This window comes from Marmota flaviventris, chromosome 8, assembly GCF_047511675.1.
Source record: "Marmota flaviventris isolate mMarFla1 chromosome 8, mMarFla1.hap1, whole genome shotgun sequence".
Taxonomy (NCBI): Eukaryota; Metazoa; Chordata; class Mammalia; order Rodentia; family Sciuridae; genus Marmota; species Marmota flaviventris.
The window spans coordinates 51,592,893-51,617,783 of NC_092505.1; the positions used below are offsets into that span (position 1 = coordinate 51,592,893).

The 24,891-nt window shown below is 46.6% G+C and overlaps 1 long non-coding RNA gene across 2 annotated transcripts; it reads left to right on the forward strand.

Annotated features, from left to right (window-relative positions):
• Positions 1–24,876, forward strand: LOC139706710 (uncharacterized). 2 transcript variants are annotated; one of them, XR_011708335.1, is made up of 6 exons: positions 1–79; positions 5,026–5,169; positions 11,252–11,345; positions 11,699–11,808; positions 12,912–13,011; positions 24,614–24,876. It is a non-coding gene; the product is annotated as an uncharacterized lncRNA (long non-coding RNA). The 2 variants fall into 2 exon arrangements; XR_011708336.1 differs by lacking the exon at positions 12,912–13,011.
• The last annotated feature ends 15 nt before the right edge of the window (positions 24,877–24,891 follow it).

Genomic DNA, 24,891 nt, shown 5'->3' on the forward strand with positions numbered 1-24,891 from the left:
GGGCATTGTAAACTTCCCTGCAGGCAGGTAGGATTGACAGACTCTTGTTCCTGCGGAAGAAACTGGCGAGAGGCACAGGGTGAGTTTAGGGGCTTTGATGGGAACAGAGAAGCAATGGCTGAAGGGAATGCAGATGCCATTAATGAGCTTATATCCAGAGGTGCAGCCCACACGTCACAGCCCTGCGCCTTGGATTATTTGATTCTCTGTTTTGTGTCAGGCCTTGGGTTGGGCTTAGGGCAGGGGTACAACAGCAGGCTATGCACTGGCTTCCCAGAGCTCACCGTCAAGCCCAGTGTAACCCAGGGTAAAGGTGCCATGATTTTGAGGAGGAAGTGAAAGTCTTTATTCTATCAACTATGAGTGGAAAATGTAGTTATTATCAATCTACACATTGCCTTTTCTGTCTTCTTCCCTGCTTAGCCTCAGACCACCAGCTTGATATTTTATAATTTAAAAGAGAGTATGACCCAGCATCCAACAAGGAGCTTTCTTTCTTTCTCTCTCTCTCTTGTTTTTTTTTTTTTTTTTTTTTTTGTCCTGGGAATTGGACCCAGAGACAATTTACCACTGAGATATTTTCCCAGTTATTTTTATATTTATTTTGAAACAGGGTCTCCCTCAGCAGATTGGCTTGGAACTTGGGATCCTTCTGCCTCAGCCTCCTTAGTCACTAGAATTACAGGGCCCGGCATGGGTCATTCTTTACTTGGGATTTCCATGACTGTCTCCAAGGAATAACAAGAAGTGAGTGTCCCTGGAAGCCTAAATGTCAACAGCATGACATGGGCAAGCAAATGGTGCTGGGGGCTGCTGGCACAGTGACAAGGCAGGGGTCTCCATGACATTCTGAGCACGTGGCATAGAAGCTGCAGGCAGATCAGACCAGAAGGAGACTCAGTCTGAGCCCAGACATGGGAGAATGGATGCCACCTCAAGGGCCGTGACTAACTGGAGTTTTCATCCCTGTCTGTGTAATAAAATGCACAATGAGATAAACATGCACAATAAAATACAGTAGAGCATATAACAGGGGCCAGGATGCTCTTGGTTTTCTGCACAAAGAAGGGCATACTTGGAAAGTCCCCAAGTAGGCAGCCCACAGAAAAGGGATCCCATTAGTGATGCCCTGTTAGAAATGCAAGGGACCTCAGAGACCCTGCAGCTGAAACAGGTTTTGTTGGAAGCTTTGTGCTGGGTGAGGCTGGTTAGAAAGATGTTTGGGAGCCGGATAGACCTGACCTTGATCCTGTTCCACAACTTCATGTTTGTGTAATGCTGTCGAGTTATCTGGTCTCTCTGAGCCCCAGGTTCTTTATGTCTCTGACAGGGATTTCTTGTATCTTGCTGATTAGGTGAGTGTACATTGGTGCAGGAGGAGGGGCTGCAGAAGTGCCCCTGCCAGTGGGGTTAGGGCCTAAACAATTAACCCTTCCTACGGACACTCCACCTCATCCTTCCTGAAAACTGCATAAACCTCAGGTGTGCCAGAGGCAGAAACAGAAAACTGGGGAACCCTCAAAATTGAACCACAGCATCCAGAGCCCTTTCTACTCATTGGTCAAGGGCGGGGTGGGAGGTGTTTAATTTCCTTTTCTATGTGCCCCATCTGACAGCTGAATGCAGAGCACATTACAACCCTGTGTCACCTCCTTGCTAGAAATCCCTGAAGGGGACACTGAATGGACTAGGAAACTGTTGTCCAGAAGGGCTTACGCCTACAAGCCCCAGTAAGCCCAACCCAGGCCCAGAAGGGGATATTTTCTGAAGTGCAAACCCTCAAAACTGTCTAGGGGGATCATTCCATTTCCTCGGCTTATGGAAGGAAATGGCCCAGTTTCTCTGCCCCCAGTTGTCTGTGTTTGGCACCACTTGGTTCTGACTTACCAGGCCCTGGCTCCCTGTCTTTTCTCCTTGAGCATTCAGGGTTGAGAAGGGAGTGCGAAGTTGTCTAGAATCAGGCGGCCGGAGATCTATGGTGAGATTTGATTCCCAGCCTCCAGGGGTTCCCAGTCTTGTGGGGTGGGGGCGTGGGGGATGGAGTAGGTGCACTGCACCACTTTTAGGAACCGTTACTCAGGACAATCTGGGCTATAAAAAATGGACAACCAGGGTTTGTGGGAACCTAGGGGAGGGAGAAGGAAATTCTGACTGGGTAGATTACAGGTGCTTCCTAAAGGAGGAGCTTCACAAACCAGGGGTGTTTCAACAGGTAGAAACAGGAGGCAGGGCATTTGGCATGGGGAAGGCCCAGAAGCTGCAGCTCAGGAGGACAGAATCATTAAAGGGAAAGTGCAATCATTTGGGTAGATTTGAAGAAGCATTTGGAAATAGGGGGCTGGGGAAAGGAGTGGGTGAGATTCACTCCAAGCAGGACCTCAAAGGCCATTTAGATCCTTAGTTCCAAAACTAACTCTACATGAGTCTCCTGGAAAACTGGCTAAAAAGCAGAGCCAGTAAGCCTGGAATGGAGCCCAGTGGTCTTGCTTCCAAGAGGTAATGCCAAAACCCAGCTGGGAAAGGGATGGCCAGAGAAGAGGGCATGCCACGACCTGAGTTAGTGACAGCCCTGGGGCTAGAACCCAGGTATGCTCCACCCCTGGTCTATACCTTTGCCCTGCAGGCATGTGGGGAGCTGGAGCATCTTTGACCCTTTGGCTCCTTCATTCTTTCATCCTTCTGGTAGTGACCAGCAGCAAAGCACAAAAAGGCCTAGGAATTTGAAGCCCCAGGGCAGGGAGAGCTGATAAACTTTCCTTTTTTTTAAGTTGGACACAATATCTTTATTTTATTTATTTATTTTTATGTGGTGCTGAGGATTGAACCCAGGGCCTCCTCGTATGTGCTAGGCAAGCACTCTGCCACTGAGCCACAACCCCGCCCCCCTCCTTTTGTTTTTAAAGAATTTTGTGGGGTGAAAGAAAGGCCAACAGGCAGGGAGACAGGTGTGCTGCGAGCCAGCAGAGGCCAGGTGCATTATCATTAGCAGGAAAAGAAGCCCCCAGTGAAGATTTGTCCTTCAATTACACACTTGGATTGTGGCAGTGGCTGGCGATCTTGCTTCCCCTCAGTCTGAAGGTGTGTGTCCTGCTGTGAGCAATTCCTTTAGGCTGTGCTAGCCCGCCTGCTTGCTGTGCCCTCTGACCCCTTGGAGTCACCCACAGGTTTGCTCAGTGTCCCTTCCTTGGCCAGGAGGGGGCAGTCAGTAGCCTCTCCAGTACCCTTCCTGTCTAGCACGAAGCCTGAGAAGCATCTGGGAGGTGGTTAAACAGGATAGGGCTTTCTAGATTCATGGCCCGATGCCTTAATTCCAGTTCTAGTTTTCAGTTGTGGACTGAGCCACTAGGTCTGGCAGAAAAGAAGCAGCATGCTGCTAACCCTGCTTTTTTTTTTGGCTCAAGTACCTGGTTCCTAGGCACCTAGTTGCTCTAAATAAGCCAGAGGCTTACAGGCGGGGACTGCTACATGTTCTTAATATGCATTCTCCTCTTCTATAGGAATGTATCCACCAATGTATCCACATGGCTGCCATAATAAAGACTACATTTCCCAGATTCCCATGTGGCTCAGGGTAGTCATGTGACTATGTTCCAATCGAATGGGATATAAACTGAAATGACACAGAATCTTCCTGGACCCTTCCTTAAGATATTGTTTATAAGCACCCTTTGGCTTCTTCATTCTTTCATCCTTCTGCTTGGAACTTGCTGCCAACTTGGACCACTTATTATTTATTATATTCAAAGCTATTTATGGCATGGCAACAAGATAGTGTGTGGGTTCCAGACAGAGGGGAACCACTTTCCACCATTTCAGGTTTTACATTTTAGAAGAAATAAACTTATATCTTTTCTGCATTACTCCTTTTTTGGGATTCTTTCTTTGCAAGCAAACCAAATCCTACCTAAAGTAGGTCCCAAACCCAGCTAGACAGAAAATGAGGAAGCCATTGCCTACACATGGGGCAGGAAGACAGCTGCGGTAATAGGTAATGAGCATTTGTCAAGCACTTCCTATATGCCAGGCCCTGGGTCACATTATATGCATAATTCCATTTGATTCTATGAGGCAAATTTTATAATTCCAATTTTACACCTAATTCAACTGAAACTTGCCCACTCAGTTAGAAAGTGACAGGATTCAAAATCAGACCCTCTAACTGGCAGTAAAGGCCCTCTAACTGTTCCTCGGGCAATGAGGAGGGTTCCTTTCAAGCTGTCTGCAGCTTTCTGGACCTTATGTGGGCCACTGGGGGTCACAGATCTTCTTAGATTGGAAAGAAGGATTCACAAGATTGTGACTGCTTTGAAATTGACCACAAAACAGGTGAGGCAGGGGGCAACCCAAACTATAGTCTTACTCCCCAAACAAAATCTTGGCCTTGAAATGTGTCAGAGGACTAGTTCCTCTCCTTAAAATAAGGTCTCCCCTCAAAAACATCCTCCAGTGAGCCCATCTCCTGTTTAGTGCTGAGCTAAGACTCTCAAGACTCCTCTCCCCCCCCCGCCCCCCCCGCCCCAGGACTCCCCCACTACCTGGGGACCATGGAGCTTGTGCTAGGAGATCTTATACAGCAAGGCCTTTTGTTTATTTCTTCAGCACATCAAACACAAAATGTCTAAGATAATAATGGATTCCATCCTGTCAGGAAACCCAGCTCTACTACCAGGTGGCCATGTCACCCGGGCAAATGCTTTGTTCTCTCTGGGCCTCATTCTTCTCAACATAAAATAAAAATAGTGGGCTAGGGATGTGGCTCAAGCGGTAGTGCACTAGCCTGGCATGCGCGGGGGGCTGGGTTCGATCCTCAGCACCACATAAAAATAAAATAAAGATGTTGGGTCCACCGAAAACTAAAAAAAAATAAATATTAAAAATAATAAATAAATAAAATAAATAAAAATAGTAATAAAAAGGCAACATTTTTTCCTAACACATTTTTCCCCCTGGGATCCAGGCACAATGTGTTCTAAATGCTTTACAGCATGAATTCACTTAATCCTTATAAAAGCCTTCATATTGCAGATGAAGAACCCGAGACATGGAGAAGTTCAGTTGCCCAAGGCCATGCACAAGGAGAAATGAGGACAGGTTTGAAGTCAGCCCTGAAACCTGTGTTTAGTAACACAGTCATTGCTCAGATGGCCTCTCCTGCACAGACTCCACGTGGTAAAGATGAAGCAGGGTGTCTGGGTGGAATAGGGGAGGGTCTAAGCCCTCACCTTGTCCACCTGTCCTATCCTGGAAGCCCTCCCCTGTGCCCTAAGCAATGTGAAATCCATAAAACCCTTGGTGTCTAAGGGCCCATCTGGGTGGAACATTCTGAGAATTGGCTCATGTCCAGGAATTGCTGGGGTTTGGAAGGGCGGGGACAGAGTATGGGTTCTGAACAGAGAGGATGCGGTGCTCTGCCATCTGACACCTAGGACTGGAACTAAAGGCTTCATGGTAACGTGTCTGCTGGCTCTCAGAACTGTGATCAGCCCTCCCAAAGGACCTGTATGTTTTCTAGGAGAGCAAAATTCCTACCCAGGAGAGTGGGGGCGCAAGAGCTTTTTGCTCGTCCAGGGTGGGTTGTGTGGTGCCCTGGCACCTGTCCCCAGCACAGCTCAGCCACTCTGCAGCTGCAGGCAGCCAAGAGGGAACTGGCTGGATCAGGAGTCCCAGAAAACTGGCCCCTCTCCAGCACATGCCCCTCCCTGCAGGCCCAGCAGCTGGACGGGGGTCTGCCCTCCAGGTTGCCTAAGTCAACCCTGAGTTGCCTCCAGCTCTGTCCTTACTGCCAGTGGGAGGGAACTTGTCACTGAGGGTAAATGGTAAAGCATGTGCCCAGCTGTCAGTGCCTGTCGGTCCTCCTCCCCATGTGGATCTTACCAACACTCAAGCACCTGGCAGGAAGCCCACCCAAAAGCCCCACTGAAAAGTCACTCTGTCTGGCTCATGGCTCATGCAAGTGCTCAGTGCCCATGGGTGGGAGACACCTGATGGGCCAGTCTCACATTGGCCACTGGTGAAGCCTGGCAGCCAGTGCTCTGTGAAGCAGTAGAAGAAAGTCAGGGCCTAGACCCCTGGAAGGACTTTCCCCAGCCTGTCCCACTCACTTTGTCTTTATTCCAGCAAGAGCTCTGGGCCTCTGAAACACCCTCCAAACATTCTGATTATTTCAAAGGAGACCATGAGTCTTCTACTTGCCCAATGAGATGTCGTTGATTATAACTATGTCACGAATTGCCCCCATTTCCTACCCCACACACCCGCAGGGAGCCTGTCCTTAGGGCATATAAATAAGCCCTAAATGAAGCCACTTTTCTGCTTTCTTGCCTTCCTCTAATGACACCACATTGTCCTGGACAGGCACTGTTTTGTGCTAAGGGTCAGACTTGCCTCTGAAGTGGGTCTTCTCAGTTGTTTGCCTTAACAGCTGGTTTATTGTGTGGCTTTGGTCATCTTCCCTCCATCTTCTCTTTGATCTTCACTTCCCTATGTGCACAATGATTCCTCAGAAGTGTCTTATAAAAGGTTCACTCTAAGATCTTGTTAAAGAAACAAACAAACACATTTTCAAGTTCAAAATCGCTGACCTGATGGCCTCACACCTGTGCAGGGAGTTTGTGTAAGTCTTGGCTGAAAATTTTTCTTTAGCCTTCACCACCTCAATGCCCTGGTCTGATACATTTCTCTTCTCAGTCCCTGGGCTAAGCCCAGCCTCTGGGGATGAGGAACACAAGAGACATCATGAGGCAAAGGACCTGCTGCCTTGCAGCAGCCCTCACTAGTGACAGTCATGAAATTATTCTGCAGAGCTCCCTTCTCCTGGAGTTGAAGCCATTTCTACTCTGTCCCTTCTGCATCTCCTGTCCAGGCCTCCTCCGTCCTGACAGTCTACAAGAGAGTAGCAAGAGCCTTTCAAGCATAACAAAGCCTGGGCACCCCACTTTCATTCTGGCATGAGAGACAGGAATAATTTTCCCCATTTATGGATGAGAAAACAGGCTTGAAGAGATAAAGGGACTTGGGCAGAAAACAAAACAAATTTTTGGCAGAAAGATGTAAAACTCCTGGCATCTTGATAACAAGGTAGATGGCGACTCCTGCCCCCCAGCCCCCAGCTGGGACAGTGGTTCTGAGAGGTGTGATGGGGAGAGAAGAAAAGAGGGCAGCTGAGCCAGTCTGGGACCTGGGGTAACAGCCCAAGCAGTCAGGGACAGGAAAGGGTGGGGGCGACTTCCCTCATTGTCCTGGGTCCTCCGACACTGCCTAGGGTTCGAGGGCCAGGACACTTCAAGAGACCAATAGAGGGTCCTGAAAGTACCAACCAGAGACAAGAGGGCCCTGATCTAGGGATAAACATACCCTCTGATGAGGGGGTCCTTTTCTGTGGCACCTTCCCTGACATAGGATGGGAGCACTGTGTGAGCAGAAGAGCTGTCCCTGCCAGCCAGCCCACAAGGCTCTGGAAATCTCCCTGAGCACCGCTGGTAGCATCTTAAGAAAGTTCTTCTGCTGTTCCCAGGATGGGCCTCCAGGAACGCTGCATGGAAATCAGTGCTCTGGTCATGCCTTTCCAGGGTGTAATGCCTCCTGCTGGGAGTAAGAGGGAATTTACAAGGTGCAGTCCCACCAGAGGCCAGCAGGGTAGATGGGGTAGAGAGCAGAGAGCACCTTTGTCCCCATTTGATAAACTGGACAAAATAAGACTCAGGGAGGGAGTGACTTGTCCAAGGTCACAGCAGGTCATTAGAAGACCCAGGACTGGAACCTGAGCTGAGGGACCTGATGCAATAATTCTAGCTCGGCTGTGGGTTTTCCTGCTCAAATAAGGCCATAGCAGCCTCTCTGGCCAGGACAAGAGCAGTGTATCCGTCCTTTTTTCCGGCATTTCCCAATGACAAGATGATCCTCTTCTAATCAGAAGGAGGATAAAATTCATACAAATGACTTAGGGAGAAAGTGCTTTCCACACCTCCTCCCAGCTCCAGCCAATCCTGGGAAGTGGGTGTTGTGAGGCCTAAGTCAGCAACGGGTTCTCTGGGGTATCTTGGTCAGGAGGACATTTCTTTTGGAGTCTTTCTTCTTCTGTAAGATGGAATGAAGGATGAAATTCATTATTCTGGAGCAACTCCTATTAGAATTGCCTGAGAAGTTTGTACAAAAACCAGACTTTGGGGCTGCGTTTGTGGCTCAGTGGTAGAGCGCTTGCCTAGCACTGTGAAGCACTGGTTTGTTTCTAAGCACCACATTGAAAAAAAAAAATTTAAATAAAGGTACTGTGTTCACCTACAACTAAAAAAGTAAAAAAAAAAAAAAAAAAGATTTACCTTAAAAAAAAAAAAACTCGACTCGACTTCACCTCCGACCCAGAGGATCAGGTCTAGGGCTGGGGAAATCTGTGGGAACCCTCATTGTTAAGTAGTTCCCTGGGTGAGACCACTAGACTAAATAGTCCAGAGGCCTTTCCTGCTTGATGTTCTCTTAGTCAGGAAGTGTGGCAAGTGCACTCCGACTCTGCTTCCTCCCCTGCTTTGTACTTTATTGAAGGGTTCCGGAGGTGGAAAAGTATCTTGAACAGATTACCAGAGAGCAGACTCTTCAGGGAAAGCACAAGTCCCAGGAGGCATCTGGCCAGGAACCCACTGTGGGTTCTCAGGCCTCCATGTGATAGGTGTTTCCCAGGCCTCCAGGCTGGGGTAGATCAGGTGACCGACCTGATGGAGATATCTCCAAATGGAAAGATGTATCTAGTGTGGCCTCCAGCCACAGATTTTTGGAAACTCCAATTCTATCCAAAGACTGCCTGGCTCAAAATAGTTACCTTCCCTCCCCATTCCAAAAGAACCCCTAACTTCCAGTATGCCCAAGTGGCCACAACCACCCTCGGGTATTTGCATGCTCGGCACTCACATGCTTGCCCATATGGATGGGCCAAAGGTCACTGCCCTGTTGGCTCCAGGCTAACCCAGCCATGATTCTTGGTGGCAAACCATAGAAGCCAATTCTGCCTGACTTGGGTGGAGAAGGAATTTATTTGAAGGTATTAGGTACCATTGGGACTCACTGGAGAAAACCAGGCTTAGAAAACAGGTAGAAATTAATCTGAGGCCTTTCAGAAAAACTCATGCCATGGAAATTCCCCAAAACTAAAGAGGGGATTTAGATGCTGTGCAGCCCACAAGATGACAAATGCCCACTCCTATGTAGATGTAGCATCTTGGGAGAGTGTATGCCTCAGAGAAAGGTTGGTGGTTTGGGCTGTGGTTACATGTTCCTTTCTTCTAGCCTGATTTCCAACCCTGCGTGCCTCCCATCTGAGAAGGACCTGCCAGCAATTCCCACTTTTCTCCACCCAATTGATTCATCATGAGCTTCTTAACCTGTTTTCCACACATAGCTAGTGGCGCTGCTAGCTTCTGTGCTGATTCCATCCCGGCACTCTGCTCTACTCTCACAAACACCCTATCCCATGTCTCCCCAGTCTGCCCCCCAGAAAAATGGCATTTGATGTCCAAACCATCTGCTGGGATCACATATTTTTCTCCAACCAATTTTCTCCCTTATCTAATTGATCAAGATATATTTATTAGTCATCTACTATGTGCTAGTCACTATGCCAGTGCTGGGGGATGGGAAGACCCTATCTTCATGGAGCTTATAGAGTGGTGTGGGACTCAGGCATTAAAGCCTCACACACCTACCTTATTACCAACTGTGACAAATACTATGCAGGAAAATCTCACAAAAACTTTAAAGATTTTAGTTAGGTGGGACCTGACCTGGTCTGGGAGGCTTCCTTGGAAAGGTGATATTTAAGTTAAGATGTGAGGGTAAATAAGCAGGAGGAAGGATAAGGAAGGAGGGATGGAGGCAAGAGAGAAGAGGAGAGGAGGGAAGGGCATTCTAGGCAGAGAGAACAGCATGTGAGAGGGTTCTTAGGCAGAATGAAGCTTGTCTCCTCTCAGAAATAAATAGCTCCCAATGTGAGTGACCCAGAGTCATTCTACATACCCAAGGCTAGGGAGGTAGGTATGGGCTAGACCCACAGAGTATTGGGCCCAATCACAGATTAAGTTTTTTGGTAAAAAATTAATTTTTACCAAAGAGCAATAAGGAACTGTTCAAAAACTACATAAGAAGGAGTCAGGGCCTGCGTGTGTGTGAGGGGGCTGTGAAGAGTCCGGGTGAGAGAACACAGTGCCTTGGACTAATAACTAGTGGCCACATAATGGAGACAAGAGAGCAGATTAAAGACATTTAGGGAGTGGATTCGATAGGATTTGGTGATGAGCAGAATTTGGGGGTGAGGGAGACCAGGTTTGTGATTTGTGTGACCAGCTGGATGAATTTACAGTAATCTTGTTCCCCACTTGTGTCTCCTGGTGGTGGGGTGCCTACTGAGCAGCACCCCTGAGCTCTGGCCCCCTTGCTTCATGTATGACTGTGTTAGGGAGGAGGAGCTGGGCTGTTGAGGCTCAGAGCCGTCTGCCTGACATGGACAGGTGTGAGTGGTTTGCTGTCTAGGTCACACAATGAGCTGAATGGGGCCTGTTTTGCCTCTTGGGTAAGAAACTTGCAGGCTGGGAGGACTGTTTAGTTCAGGGAGACAGAATCAACTTGACCATCCCAAAACCATGGGTCCGACCTGGAAATGGAAGAGAGATGTCATTTTCCTGATCACCTCAAAACTTAGAAGTACCATTTGCTGAGGCAAGGGATGCTGGAGGAAGAGTAGAGTTTGAGGGAGACACCATGGATTCGACTTTGGAGCCCTTTCCTGGTCACTGTAATTTCTAAACTTTGGTTAAATGTCTCACTAAATCAGTACACTTGCCCACATTCACCATTTTTTAAATTACTATCTTGGGGACATTAACTGTATCAAAATAAAGTTTTCTAAAAGTTTACTTCACTTTAGTAGATCAGCCTAGACTTACAGATCTGATTCAGATGGTGTCTTCAGAGAGATGATGAGCCTGCGCCCCACCCCAGGGGATACGATCAATGATAACTGCCATGTTTGAGTGCTTAGCACATGTACTTTTTTTTTTATATTTATTTTTTAGTTGTAGCTGGACACAACACCTTTATTTTTTTTAATCTTTATTTTTTGGTTGTAACTGGATACAATATCTTTATTTTATTTATTTTTATGTGGTGCTGAGGATCGAACCCAGGGTCTCGCACGTGCGAGGCAAGCGCTCTACCGCTGAGCCACCACCCCAGCCCAATCACATGTACTTTTCATGGTGTCTTATAGGAGAAGGACTTTTATTATTCCTAAATTTACAAATGAGGAAACCAAGGCTCAGAGAGGACAAGTGACTTGGGCAAGGCCACCTGGCTAATGAGAGGTAAACCTGAGATTTCAAAATTCTTGCTCCTTAACACAACACTGAATTGGAAGATGGGCTAAAGATTTATTTTTTTGCGGGGGAGGGGGGTGAATCAAACCCAAAGGGGCTTTACCACTAAGCTATTTCCCCAGGCCCTTTTATTTTTTATTTTGAAACAGGGTCTTGCTGAGTTGTTCAAACTGGCCTCATACCCCTGCCTTGGTCTCCTGAGTGGCTGAAATTACAGGTGTGCACCACTGCACCTGGCTGTTCTGGAGGATTTTTAACCACCACAAGCACAATTATTCTTATGCTCAGCTGAGGGATTCTGGGGATCTATTAATCGCTGCCTTCGTCTCTCCTTCACGCAGGTCCTGGGAGCCTCTGCCGCAGCCACCAGCCTCAGGGCTTCTTCCTTTGCACTCTTCAGTCATGTTTCAGACACCCCCTCCCCTCCTGTAATGAGGAGACAAGCTGTCTGGTAAAGCCTCTCAAATCTAGCCAGAATCATCTGGAAGAGTTTAGCAGGCAGGCAGGAAGGCCATTCTGAAATCAAGTTAACCAGGATTCTGCCTAAGGCCCTCATATGAACCGTGCAGGGCAAGTACCACTGCCTATGGAAAGCAGATGGCTCCTGGAGCTGCTGCTAAGTCACCTGGCTCTTTGTGGCCACTGACCTATCCCCGCTGTTGTGAGGCATCTCCTATGGTTATGCGTTGGAGATGGGAATGGCAGAGCAACCAGCCCACCCACCCCTCATCCAGTAGGTGTGGTCTCAACCCCTTGCACCTGTGTCCCTGGTGAGGGATCTTCATGGCTGCCTTCAGGAGTCTGTGTACTGTGCACTGAGCATGTGGACCTTTAGCTTGTGCCTCCCCCAGGCCTCCTGTGTAAAATTCCAACCTGTGGCGCTATCATGAGAACAGTGGTTTAATCCTTACAAAGTGCTTGACACATAGTATTATAAAGCAGTTTGCTTTCATCACCACCAACAACAACACCACCATCACCATAACCACTACCAACACCACCATTACAATCACTATTACCACCATCACCACCACCATCAGCACCACCAGCACCACCATCAGCACCACCCTCATCACCATCACCATCACCATCACCATCACCATCCCCACCACCATTGATACTATTCAGTACTAGGTTTCCCACCCACATATCTTTTTTTTTTAAAGCAAAAACAAGTACCATATGTAATATTGTTTCTTTAATACTTTATATAAACAAGCTTTAAATAAATGCACTGTTAAGACATAGCCTCCTCCTAAGCAACAGTATCCTTGAGATCACAGATTTGATGGTTTCAGTTATATTTTTAAAGGTTCATCATAATAAATACATGCCTATGGAAATAACTCTTCACCCTGTAGCACTAAATGGTCTTATACTGACAGGTGGCCCCCACACCTTGCCTCTAGTGCCACCACTGCCAGCGTGTTCTTCCTCTGTGGGCTGCTGGTTGTGACAATACTTTCTAATGAGCAGTTCACTAGTGGGGTTGATAACTTGTGGTCTCCCCCACCCCCACTGCATTCCAAGTCTCCTGCAATTGTCATTCTGCAGAGGTTCTAGCAGCTCATCCCAGGATTGCAAAGGAACTGCTTATAATAAGCTTTCTCCACCCCAGCCACCTCTTCTTGGGATTCGTGGGGCTGTCACTCAGGTATGTTTCTTCTCACACATTTCCTCTCTTCAGGCTAGGACAGCCTCCTGGTCCTTTCTCCCCATTCAGCTTTCACCTTGTCTCTTATCCTGACTCCACTGAGGGTGTCCTCAGAAGAGGGTTCCAGCTAGCCTCTGGTCCAGTTGGCCAGACTGCCCCAGGCTTCCAGAAGCAGAAACTCCTAAGGGTTTTGTCTCCACTAGCTGTGGACTACTCATACTTGCCTGCTTAGTTCACTCACGGGTCCAGAAACACCTTTTCTCCAAACCTGACTAGCAGAGGCAGCAGCTCAAATGACTTATTAGGTGTTCCCTAAGATCCAAGGCTCTTCTTTCCTTATGTAGACCAGAGGGTAAATCTCCAAAGAGGCTTTCAGCTAGTGGGGAAGCCTGAGAGCTGAGAGGTTGTGCCATGGGCCAAGGAGAGGATGGAAGTCAATTCCCTAATTCAACTAATACCTGGGATGCTTTGCTTTTCTCTGACCCCATCCTGCCCGGCAGCACCCAAGGCTTCCCAAATGTCCATTTAGAAAGTCCCACCCTGGAAGCTGGGGAGGTAACTCAGTGGTACAGCACCTGCCCAGCATGCATGAGTCACTGAGTTTGCTCCCCAGCACCACACACACACACACACACACACACACACAGTTTCCACCCTATGTGTATAATGAGGTACTTGAAATTGGCTGGCCCCCAAAAAGAACAGGAAAAAACAGGGAGTTGGGTACAAACTTTAGAAAACTGATGACAACACGATTCCCTCCATTGTATGGGAAAAGGGAAAAATACATATAAAGCAAACCCAGAACCTCTCCCTGCAGAGTAGAAAAGGACTGGTTTTCATTAAATGATGCAACTTTTACTTTGTGGTCTATCTGTGCACCTTGGGAACCAGAATGTAGGAAATAGTCTAAGTTGTATCTTCTCAAAACAGTCAGAGACTTTGAAGATTGGGGGTTCAGAGTGGCTTCTTTGCTCCAGTCAGGGAATCCCCCTGGGCCCTCCTCAGCCCTAGGTCCTGTGAGCTAGGCCTGAGGGCCACTCCCATTTGACACCCTTGACACCCTCTCCCTTCCCTCCCCATCCTTGCCCCAATCCCTGCCCCCTCAGACTTTCTCACCTCACAGCTCCCACTCCTTGGTAGGGCCTTGAGTCCTTTGGCTCCAAGATAAACCAGGCAGTTGGTCTCCTTGAGTTCTGCTTTACTTGGGCTGGATGCTGGTGGAAGGAATTGAATTTTATAAAGCAAGTTCACCTTGCTCTCTGCCCAGCTGGCCTCCTCTTGGGATAGCCTGTGTTCGCTGACACACTTACAGTATCTTTGCTCCTTCCCTATCAAGCTGGCCTAACTTTGGTTTGATAGGAAGAGGCAGGGCAGGAGTATGGGTTAGAGAACTGAAAAACCCACTCTGCCCTCTACACATATTTAACTGATTAAAACCATTAATATCACTTTTCACAGTATGTATTTCATTGTACCGGCAATTAGCATCTTTTATAAATGACATTCATAAGTAGTTGTGCCAGCTTATGGAATTCTGGGGACAGAGCTTCCAGAACTGTGATATGGTACACTTCCCACAAAATTAGACAAATTAAACATGTTTATGAACAATAACCCTCATTATGACAGCCTTACACAGTGGAATAGTCAGAAGGCAATACAGGGTTCACAACAGAGATTATAAAAACAATCAAACAATAGTTACTATAATCAAAATACTGTCTATCTGCTCGGCCCCAGGTTGGATAATTAAAAAGACATGGTTTTTGTCCTCAAGGGATCCTGGCCCAGATCACTTTGGCTCAAGAAAATATTGTAAAAACCCTTCAAGTCCACTCTCCACCTTCCCTGATAGGCATCAGCAGCCATCAGATGGGCTCCAGTGTGACTCAGGGTCAGACACCCTCACCTCCTGTTCTTCACCACCCCCCACCGCCCTGCATGCTCAGACTCTGTGTGTGCCGTGGGTCCCTCCATGTCCTTTCACACTTCATCTACATCAGTACTGGGTTTTGCTACTCAGTCAAATTCCTAAAGATGAGAAAGAAATGTGCTTATTCATTTAAATTGCTTTGTGCAAGGATCTGCTCAGCTGAACACCTGGATCGTATTTTGATAATGATGATATTGATGTTGAAAATGCTTGATAATTCAATAACTATGTAATGTGTCCTATTTTTAAAAGGCAACTTGGCTGGAGCCCAACTAAGTAAACAGAGGAGGGTTCTTTTAAGAAAGTGGTAAAAGAAAGGGATTTGCAAACCCACCAGATGAGAGAACAGCACTCCTCTTGGCAGTTGCATCTGCATTTGGCACTGTCCAGGTCACCTCCAGAATGATACCATGTCCCTGTGGGCCTCGTCCCATCTGCTTCTGTCTATCATGGCCTAGGGCCCATCACTCCCCACTCACTATCCTTCCTGCTTCCCTGGCAGGTCTGGTTCTCCTCAGTGAGCAGATGGGGCTGATATTTAGGGGGTGTTCAGGGTAAAGACAACTCTATTCCACCTGCTTCCATGTACCACCACCCTCATTTCTGGAAGCTCCTGGAGGAGGCTGATAGGCATCCCACTTGGAGGGAATGGACTACAGTCACCTGCACATTTAGTGATGGAAGTCTCTAGATGTACTTTTTATCACCGGCCTTCTGGTAGCTCCACAGCCATCTCTGAAATTTCTGGGTCATGTCCCTGTCTCTGGCCTGAGATGTGTCAGTTGAACATGGCAGTGAGAGGTATTTTGGCAGCCTCTGCATTTCCGTGTACCTTTCATGTGCCATTCTTGGCCAGGGAGCTAGAAATACCAGCCCATGGGAGCTGAGACTACCTGGGACCACCTTCTCTGTAGATATTGTGCATGTAAGGGAAGGACCTTGAAAACCAAATTCTAAAATACAGAAGAAGCAACAGTGAAGAAAAGAAAAAAGAAAGAAAAGAAAGGAAGGAAGGAAGGAAGGAAGGAAGGAAGGAAGGAAGGAAGGAAGGAAAGAAGGGAGGGAGGGAGGGAGGGAGGGAGAGAAGGAAGGAAAGAAGGAAGGAAGGAAGGAAGGAGGAAAGAAAGAAAGATGACCAAGACTGATGTATAAAATTAGAATTGATGGAATGACATTGGTTTCCAAAGAGGGGTTTGTTAATCCCCTGGTCCTCACATGGCTGAAGACCTTCTTTTGGATTGTGAAGACATTTTGGATATGTCCAATATTCTAGGTATCTTTTTTGTCCTCTGGGTTTCACCTTGATAAACAGAGGGTGACTGGTATGTAGGTGGGGGTGGTATGAAAGAGAGATAGTAAAATATGGATATGAAAGGGAATTTTAGGTCCAAGGACTTGAAAGAGCCGGTGGGCTGGGGATGTAGCTCCGTGGTAAAGCACTTGTCTAGCGGTCATGGGCCCTGGGTTCAATCCCTAGAACCACCCATGAAAGGGAGGGGGAGCAGAGGCAGGGGACAAAATTTATATCAATCAGAAAAAATATGACTTTCCCACTGCCGTGGGTCACCCAATGCAGGGCCCTTAAGAATCCTGTGGAACTGCTTCATCTTGGCAGTTTTACTCAGACAGACATATATTTTATATTCTAATTCCTAGTGAAGGAAGGAAAGGACATGGAGCTGGTGGGTCTGCAGATAGTCTGGATCAACAATTAGAGGAGCTTGAATTTCATGTTGGCTCAGTTGCCGGCAGCAATAATCTGTCTTTCATCTAATTCTTCTTGGATCCCCTGGACATGCTGGAAAGAAGCTGACAGTTTCAGGCTGGTTTGCTGGCTGAAGTAGCTGAGGGAATGGAAATTTGGAACAAGAACCAAACCACAGCAATCTGTTGGCCACAACAAGCCACAGTGCAGACTTCTCTCAATGCAAGTCAAGTCATCGTTTATTACTGACTCTTCCCTGCTGGTCACCTGCTGACCATGGCTTACCATGTCACCAAACTGGTGGGAACAGATGGTCTAATGTGATGAGTCATCATAGAGTAGCACTGAACTGAGAGGATTCAGAGTGTCAGGACTGGAACTCCTTCACTCAACGGGTAGGAAAACTGAGGCACAGGAAGGAAGATATTATAGTTCGGGGTTCCCACTTCTGCTTCCCCAATTAGAGGAGCAAAGCCTAGCAGAGGGCTTGGCCATGGAACAGGGGAAAGGAAAGGATGGAGGGAGAGGGGACCTCCCAAGGTCACACTGTGGCTGTGCAGGATAGGCCTCCCCATGTAGGCCTCTCTCTAGAAGCATGCAGTCCACTGTCCTGATTAGTGTTCGAGTTCCAGTCAGTGCTCTCAGCAAGGCAGCTGGCTAGCCTGCTGTCCAGAAAGCATCAGTGTCAGACCCCGATGCATTTGCTATTCCAGGCAGGGCCCAGGGAGACCCCCCCAGAGCTGTCAGGTAAGCTGCAGCAGAGGGGCTAAGCCTAAGGTATCCACTCAGGCTAGGATTTGGGGCCAAGGAGAGTTAGGGCGAGGACCTTCAGGATATAGGCAGGATGGAGCCTAACAGACCATCCCAGCAAGGGATGGCAGAATTCTGGAAAAGTTAATGAGGCAGGCCCTGGGAAACAGATCCAGAGAGCAGAGGGGACCTGCTCGAGTTCATTCACTGTCAGAGGCAAAGACAGATGATCAGCCGGGTTTGGAATCGTCATAGGAGCAGTGGGCCTGAAGACAGAGGAGGAGAAGGAGCCTGTGCGAATCTCTGAGGCCACACAGTAATGCACCTGCAGACTGTTCATAGGTGGGGCAGCCTCAGCCAAAGCATGTTGGACAGGAGAGGGTTGTGGGGAGCTGTTAAGGAAGCTGAGTCCTCTGGACCATTCCTTGTTGGCTCAGACCCAGCTCCACTCTCTGTCCTTTGTTTTAGGAATAGGAGGGGCTCAGAGCTAGGTTTGATTGTCTTCTAAGCAGCCTCCAGCTTCAAGGCCCTGTCAGTGATGTGACCTTCTGCCACATGTAGACATTTACTGGGTATCCCTAGTGTCCCAGGATTGGTGCTGGACTCAGTGCTTGGTCTGTGACCCCAGGGGTCTCATAATCTTTTTGGAAGCTGAGCACATTTGAGACACCCAGCATGGGGCACTCCAAGGCAGGCATGGTCTCAGGTACAACTGTGGGTGACCAAAAGCAGAGAGTCTCAGGGTAAGCTGGTCTCTTGAAAGAGATAAGACTGGATCTGGAACATGAACATTACATGTTGTGATGACTGGTTTTGATAAAGTCACTGTGGCAAGAATTCATAGGATTTCTTGCAAGGGCAGAGGGAAGGCAAGGTGTTGGGGTAGCTTTGGAGCTGTGGGATGAAGCCAGTGGTGTTCAAGAATTTTTTTAGCCTGGTGAGGGAGCTTGTAATCTCGGTGACTCAGGGGAATAAGGTAGGAAGATCACAAGTATGAGACCATCTTGGGCAACTTAGTGAGACCTTGTCTCAAAATTAAAAAAAAAAAATAGTGCTGGATATACAGTGATAAAGTGACTTGGGTTCAACCCTTATTACAACCACCAAAAAGAAAAAAAAAAAAGAAGAGTGTTTAGTAGAATGCTTCACCAAAGAAAAGTGAAAAGTTTACTCAGAATGTGTCAAACTGCTAAAAGCAGAGTCACTAGATCCTCTCTACTCCCTCTTACCCCAACATTAGCCTCACCTTCATCTATGAAAACGAATGGAACTATGAACACAGGACTACTTCAACCTTCTTATTGAACCAGCAGGGAGGCTGTGGCACAGAAAGCAAAAGGGATAAGCTCAAACTCATTTTCTATCAGGAGCACAGAAAGATAAGAATTGAGATCTGTCTCCTCTTCCCAGCTCAGAGTTGCTCTTTTTCTTTTCTTTTTTTTCTCCTCCTCCTCCTCCTCTTCTTCTTCTTCTTCTTCTTTATTTTTTTTTTTAACTAGATCTTGCAGAATGGAGCCAGGCTGGGGTTACTAGGGAAGCCATGGAATGTGTTTGGGCAGAGACGTTCTTTCTGGCTTTCCAGTCTGACAGCCCAGCTAGATCTGCAATCTCTTGATGTTGTAATCCTTTATTGAGAAGACTAGCATATTGAATGACCTGAGAAGTACCAGTGATGCAAGTTCAAAGAAACTGGTGGGGTTGGTGGTTTGGGCCCAGGAGGGACAGATACCATTGATAAAGTTTTGGTAAATAGATGAACATCAATGAATAAATTATGTGGAAGAACCAATGCTTCTTTAAACAGAAATTCTGCCATTCATTCACAGGCCTAGTGACATCACTTTAATCAGGAGCCACAAAATAATTAGAAAATCCCCATCTTTAACTCACAAATAATGCTAAAGAAGTTATCAACAGCTGGGCATAGTGGCGCATGCCTGTAATCCCAGCTGTTTGAGAGGCTGAGGCATGAGGATCATGAGTTCAAAAATCAGTTTCAGCAAAAGTGAGGTGCTAAGCAACTCAGTGAGACCCTCTCTCTTATAAAATACAAAACAGGGTTGGGGATGTGGCTCAAGTGGTCAAGTGCCCCGAGTTCAATCCCTGGTATCCTCCCCTACCTCAAAGAAAAAGAATGGATCAACATCTTTGATTTTTGGAAGTTAGAGAAGACCTTCTGCCTGTCTTCCCTGGGGTTTGTTGTGGCCAAGACTCCTTCCACCATGTCTCTGCTGGGTCTCATGACAAGTTAGTTGTGGCTGAGAAGGGTAACTGGAACTTGGGGTGAACTGAAACATCTAAAATGGGCAGCATATGCATCTGTTCTTTTTGTGTTGTTGTTTATACTTTCATATACTTAAGCCTTATCAGAAAAAAGTCAATTCCTGGTTGCAGAGTCAAAGCAATCCCCCAACCCCACACACAGTCACCAGCAGATAAACACACAAACAACCTGCTCTCTTAAGCCCAGCTCCCTAGCACTACCCACTATATTGTACCTGAATAGCACTTTACAAGTTATTCTTCACAAAAATGCTGTGAGGCAAGCCCAGGTGACATTGTCAGAGGCAAGACTTACCCTGATGATGTTGCTAGTTGGCTTTTATTCAACCAATATTTATTTATATGTATTTATGAATGATATTTGTTATTACATTGCAGAGCCAGATCTGCTGACTTGCTTTCCAGGGCTCTTTCAGCCCCCGCCAGGCTTTTTCTCCTAAAGATATAAATACAAATGGATTTTCCAACTGGGAGCAGGTCAAATGACTTAATACTGCCAGAGACAATTCACAGCAACCTGGTAAATCCTACATGAGTCATTTGAATAACAAACCAGAAGAATTCTCAAGCTTATAGCAGAAAGAAATAGAATCACACAGCTGGAGAGAGCTCATTTATTGAGATCAGTGGCTTTTCAACATTTTTAAAAGCACAAAAGCCATTCTTAAAATCAAGTTTGGGATAGGGATGTAACTCAGTGGTAGAGTGCTTGCCTGGTATATGTGAGGCCCTGGCTTTAATCCCCAGTACTGAAACAAAACAAAACTCTCTGTGTGTGTGTGTGTGTGTGTGTGTGTGTGTGTGTGTTTGTGTGTGCTCGCCAGGCAACTTAGCTTGAACTTGAAACCTCACTTACTAAGACAGTATCTGTCTTCCTTCATTTTCTCTTGCACTAAGTGAATACCACAGGCTGAATAATCTATAAGAAATTTATTTCCTACTGTTCTGAAGGCTGGGAAGTCCAGTGTCACCGGGCCACATCTGGTAAGAACTTTCTTGCAGAGTTAGTCCTAAGGTGGCACAGGATATCATGTGGCCAGAGTATCCTAGCTCAGGTCTCTCTTCTTATAAAGCCACTGGCATACTGGATTAGGTCCCACCCTTGTGACCTCATTTCACCTTCATTACCTCCCCAAGGTTCCACCTCAAGTATCAAGTCAGGGTGTTTCCACCTTTGTAATACTTCACAGTGCGGATTAAATTTCACATGAGTTTTGGTGGGAACATTCAAATTATAGCAGCATCTTTGACAAAACCCTTATTTGTAGATGAAGAAATAGGCCCAGAGGCCCAGGGAGAGGCTATTGGGGAATTGGCGCCTAAGTTGGGAGTGGAATCCCAACCAGTATTATTCCCATTGAAGGGTCCTCAGGAAGAACTAGCTGATCTTCCCAAATCACTTTCTGGTCAGACCCCTGCGGTTCCATATATTTCTAAATACCCCTTATCCTTCCTTTTGCCTTTGCTCAAGCAAGTCCCTCTTCTCGGAATGTATTTCCACATGTGAAATTTACATTCTTTCCTTCCTGACCATTCCTGTGAAACTGGCACTAAGGTCATAGCTAGTGACAGTGTCACTTCAGAGTCCCTCAGAACCCTTGGCCACACTCAGGATGTTCTGCTTTGTCTAGAGCCATTTGAGGCCTAATCCCACCCCAAGACTCCTTGAAAAAAGGGCCTGTCTCATCACAGAATCTAACAGAGTCCTTCAGCATTAAACTGCCTTGAAACTACAGCCTCGTCAGTGTTACTGTCAAGTAGAATCCTCTCTGCTTTGCTTGTTTGTTTATTTATCTGTTTTTTAAGGGGATTTGATGTATAGAATCAGTCTCCTTTTGGAGTACCCAAGTCCTGGCTGAATTCTTTTAAAGCTGTTCTTGTTGTTTATTTGTTTGTTTTGTTTTTTTTTGGTACTATGGTAAGAGCTTTCTTGCAGAGTCAGTCCAGAGGTGGCACGAGATATCACGTGGCCAGAGAATCCTGGCTCAGGTCTCTCTTCTTCTTGTAAAGCCACTGGCCCTTTACACATCCCCAGCCCTTTTAAAAAATATTTTATTTAGAGACAGGGTCTCTCTAAGTTGCTTAGGGCTTCACTAAATTGCTGAGGCTGGCTTTAAACTCAGGATCCTCCTGCCTCAGCCTCCTGAGCCACTGGGATTACAGGCATGCCCCACCACACCCAGCTTAAAGCTGTTTAAAAACAATTAGAGAAGGCTATCATTTTGGACTAAGCCTCCCTTAGAGGCTTCAGAAAGAGCATGGCCCTGCCAACACCCTGATTTTATGGGGAGGGGATGGAAGGTGTAGGTGGTGGGACCTAGTTGAAGGAAGTGGGTTATGGAGGCATGCTCTGGAAGGCTTTATTTTTGTCCCTCTCCTCTCTTTTCCTCTTCTCTTCTCTCTTCCTCTTTCTGGGCTACCATGAGCCTTGAGCTGAGTAGCCTTCCTTCCACCATGATATTTCTGCTCCTTTGGTTGTTTATGTCAAGTACTTTTGTCATAGTGATGGACAGCTGACTAAAGCTTGCAGTCTGCTGTCTTAGAACTTACCTTTTGATAAGGAAGGCATGACAATAAACACAAATAAATAGATATAAAAATGGTAGATTTTGTTGAGTGTACTGAAGAAAATATATAGGTTCAGGTGAGCTTTCAGCTTTTACATTATGGGGAGGCAGACAGGAGGCAGATCTGTAGAGCCTTGGCATGATATTGGAAAAATGGGTTGTCATGGAGCAGGGCAGTCATGGACAGACCTATCTGGGTTATTGAAACAGATGCTGGTGGCTTAGAAGAGAATGGCGGTAATACAGGAGCAAAATGGACAGATTCAAGATGTATGACCAAAGGTGCTGGTTGGTTGGCTGTGGAGATGTGAGAAAGGGAAGAATCAAGGTTGAATCTAGATTTTTGGCTTCAGCTGAAAGCATTTATTTTTGAGTAGATCATGAAGCCATTAATTGAACTGAGAAGATTAGTAGAGGTGCCTGTTATGGCTGAGAAGTAGGAGTCAAGAGTTCTGTTAGTTTTGCAGTGTCAGACATCTTGAAATGCCAAGTAAGCCATTAGTTATGTGAATTCAATGCCAAGATGGCCTCCAAGTTCAGTGTCTTTCACCCTTTCCTGTGATAAGATCTTTCCAAATACCAAGGCCTACAGTGAAATTGGAAAGTTTCTTTCTTCCAATTAGTAGCCTTGTCTTTCTCCAGGGTTCTCCTGACCATATGTCTCCTGGGAACCCCTGAGTAACTGCTAATATTGAGAGATTTGTCAAGGAGAACTGATGTGTTCAAACTCCTTCACAAAGTACACTGTGTTACAAAAGCTTCCTGTGACATCTTCAGAACAGAGAGAAAGCTCTATTGGGGCTTCCAGGATAAGCTGAGGTGGAAGGGTTAGGGGAGGATGTAGGTGACCCCGGACAGCATTCCCAGGGCTCCAGAATGCCAGATGCTTGGCCAATTAGAGGAGAAACCTTTTGTTTTGCACAGTCTCGTTTTCTCTAGGAAGATCTTGAAAAAAGAGCCTGCACTGGACAAGCTGCGCCTCAGCCCACATTGCTGACTCAGAAATAGCAGCTGCGTGCCCTGGGAGCCGGCAGTTGTTGGCACAATCAAAGATCAATTAAAACATGCCATTCTGGTTTGCTCTTCCTACATGAGCTGCTCCAGGGCACTTCCTCTCACTTTCAGCTTGCCCCAAAGAGTTTTTTGCTGCCTAATTAACTTGGAGCCGAGTGGCCTAGAAGGATGTGTGCTGCACAGGAGGGAGAGGCATTGCACCTCAGGGACTCAAGAGTCAGGACTTGTTTTGGCTTCACAGAAACTATTCCTGAGACTGTCAGCAAGTCATTTAACTCCCTGGGCTTTTGGTCCCTCAACAGTGAAACATCTAGTTTCACTCCCCCCAAATACCTGGACAGAAACAGCTAGTTTCTGTCCAGGTGCTTGGGAGAGTCATTGAGAATAAAAGGAGAATACATAGGACCACACTATGTGAACTGTAAACTCCTCTCCAAATGAAATAGCCTCTGTGATATATAGCATAAAAAATATGTGTTTTTTTTTTTAACCCATCTTAAAGACAATCTTTTAAAAAATTTAAGAAGGAATCATCTTTATTTGCAAGGTCATTTGGAAGAAGAAACTGGCAATCCTGAACTTCTGAAGTACCCTGAAGCTGATACTACTTCTCTTCTCTTGGACCTCAGGGGTGCTATAACTGGGTGCCCTTGGAATGCCAGCAGCAGGAGGGCTCTGGAAACCTCCGGGGGAAGATTGTCAGACTGAGAGACTAAAAACATAGGACATAGAGTTAAATCTGAATTTCAGATAAACAATGAGTAATTTTGAGTAAAAGTGTGTTCCAAATATCACATAGGATAAACATATATTGATTTCATCATTTATCTAAAATTCAAGCATAGCTGGGCATCTTATATTTTATCCAGCAACCTCTACAGGATGCCTGGGCAGCATCAAGCAAGCTTAGAATGTCACTTGGATTCCCAAGATGCCTCACCCTTGTCTCCAGGAGACAGCTCTGCCTTACAGTGGGGTCTCCTTGCTCTTTAAGCTCTTTGGATTAAAAATATGATTTGTCTTTAATAATTCAGCACATATATTTGAGGGCTGCCTATATGCAAAAGTGTACTTTCCAAATGTGTAAGACAATATGTCTAGTCACCATGGACTTAAAGCTCAGAGAGGAAAGCTCTTCCCTTAGCCGAAGGAAAGGAGACCAAACTCATAAGATATAATGGGGGAAGGGTTAGGAAGGTGTTAGCTGGGGAGCAGGACCAAGGAAAGAGCAAGGTTTGGGTTTTGCATAGCCAGTATGCCTCCCTCCTTGCTGACTACACGCTGGGGGCTGGGGACCCAAACATTGCATGTCTTTTCCTCATAAAGTTATCTCTGCTTTGGAATCAGGCTCTTCAGAGAGGTGAAAGGAAGCAGCGAGAGAAGACTTCAGGAGATGCCTCATTGAGAACAGCACGTTTGAAACTCCACTGCGACTTGTCATTAGCAGCCCCAGAAGTGCACACAAGGGAGAAAGCAAAATCGGCTGCTGACCCTGCCACATGCCAGAAGACTAAACACTTGGCTGGGCGTGTGGTCTCCCTTTCATCCCTCTGTCTTCGTCCATTTTGTGCTGCTACAATAGAATATCACAGATTGGGTAACAATAAACAAATAGAAGTTGATAT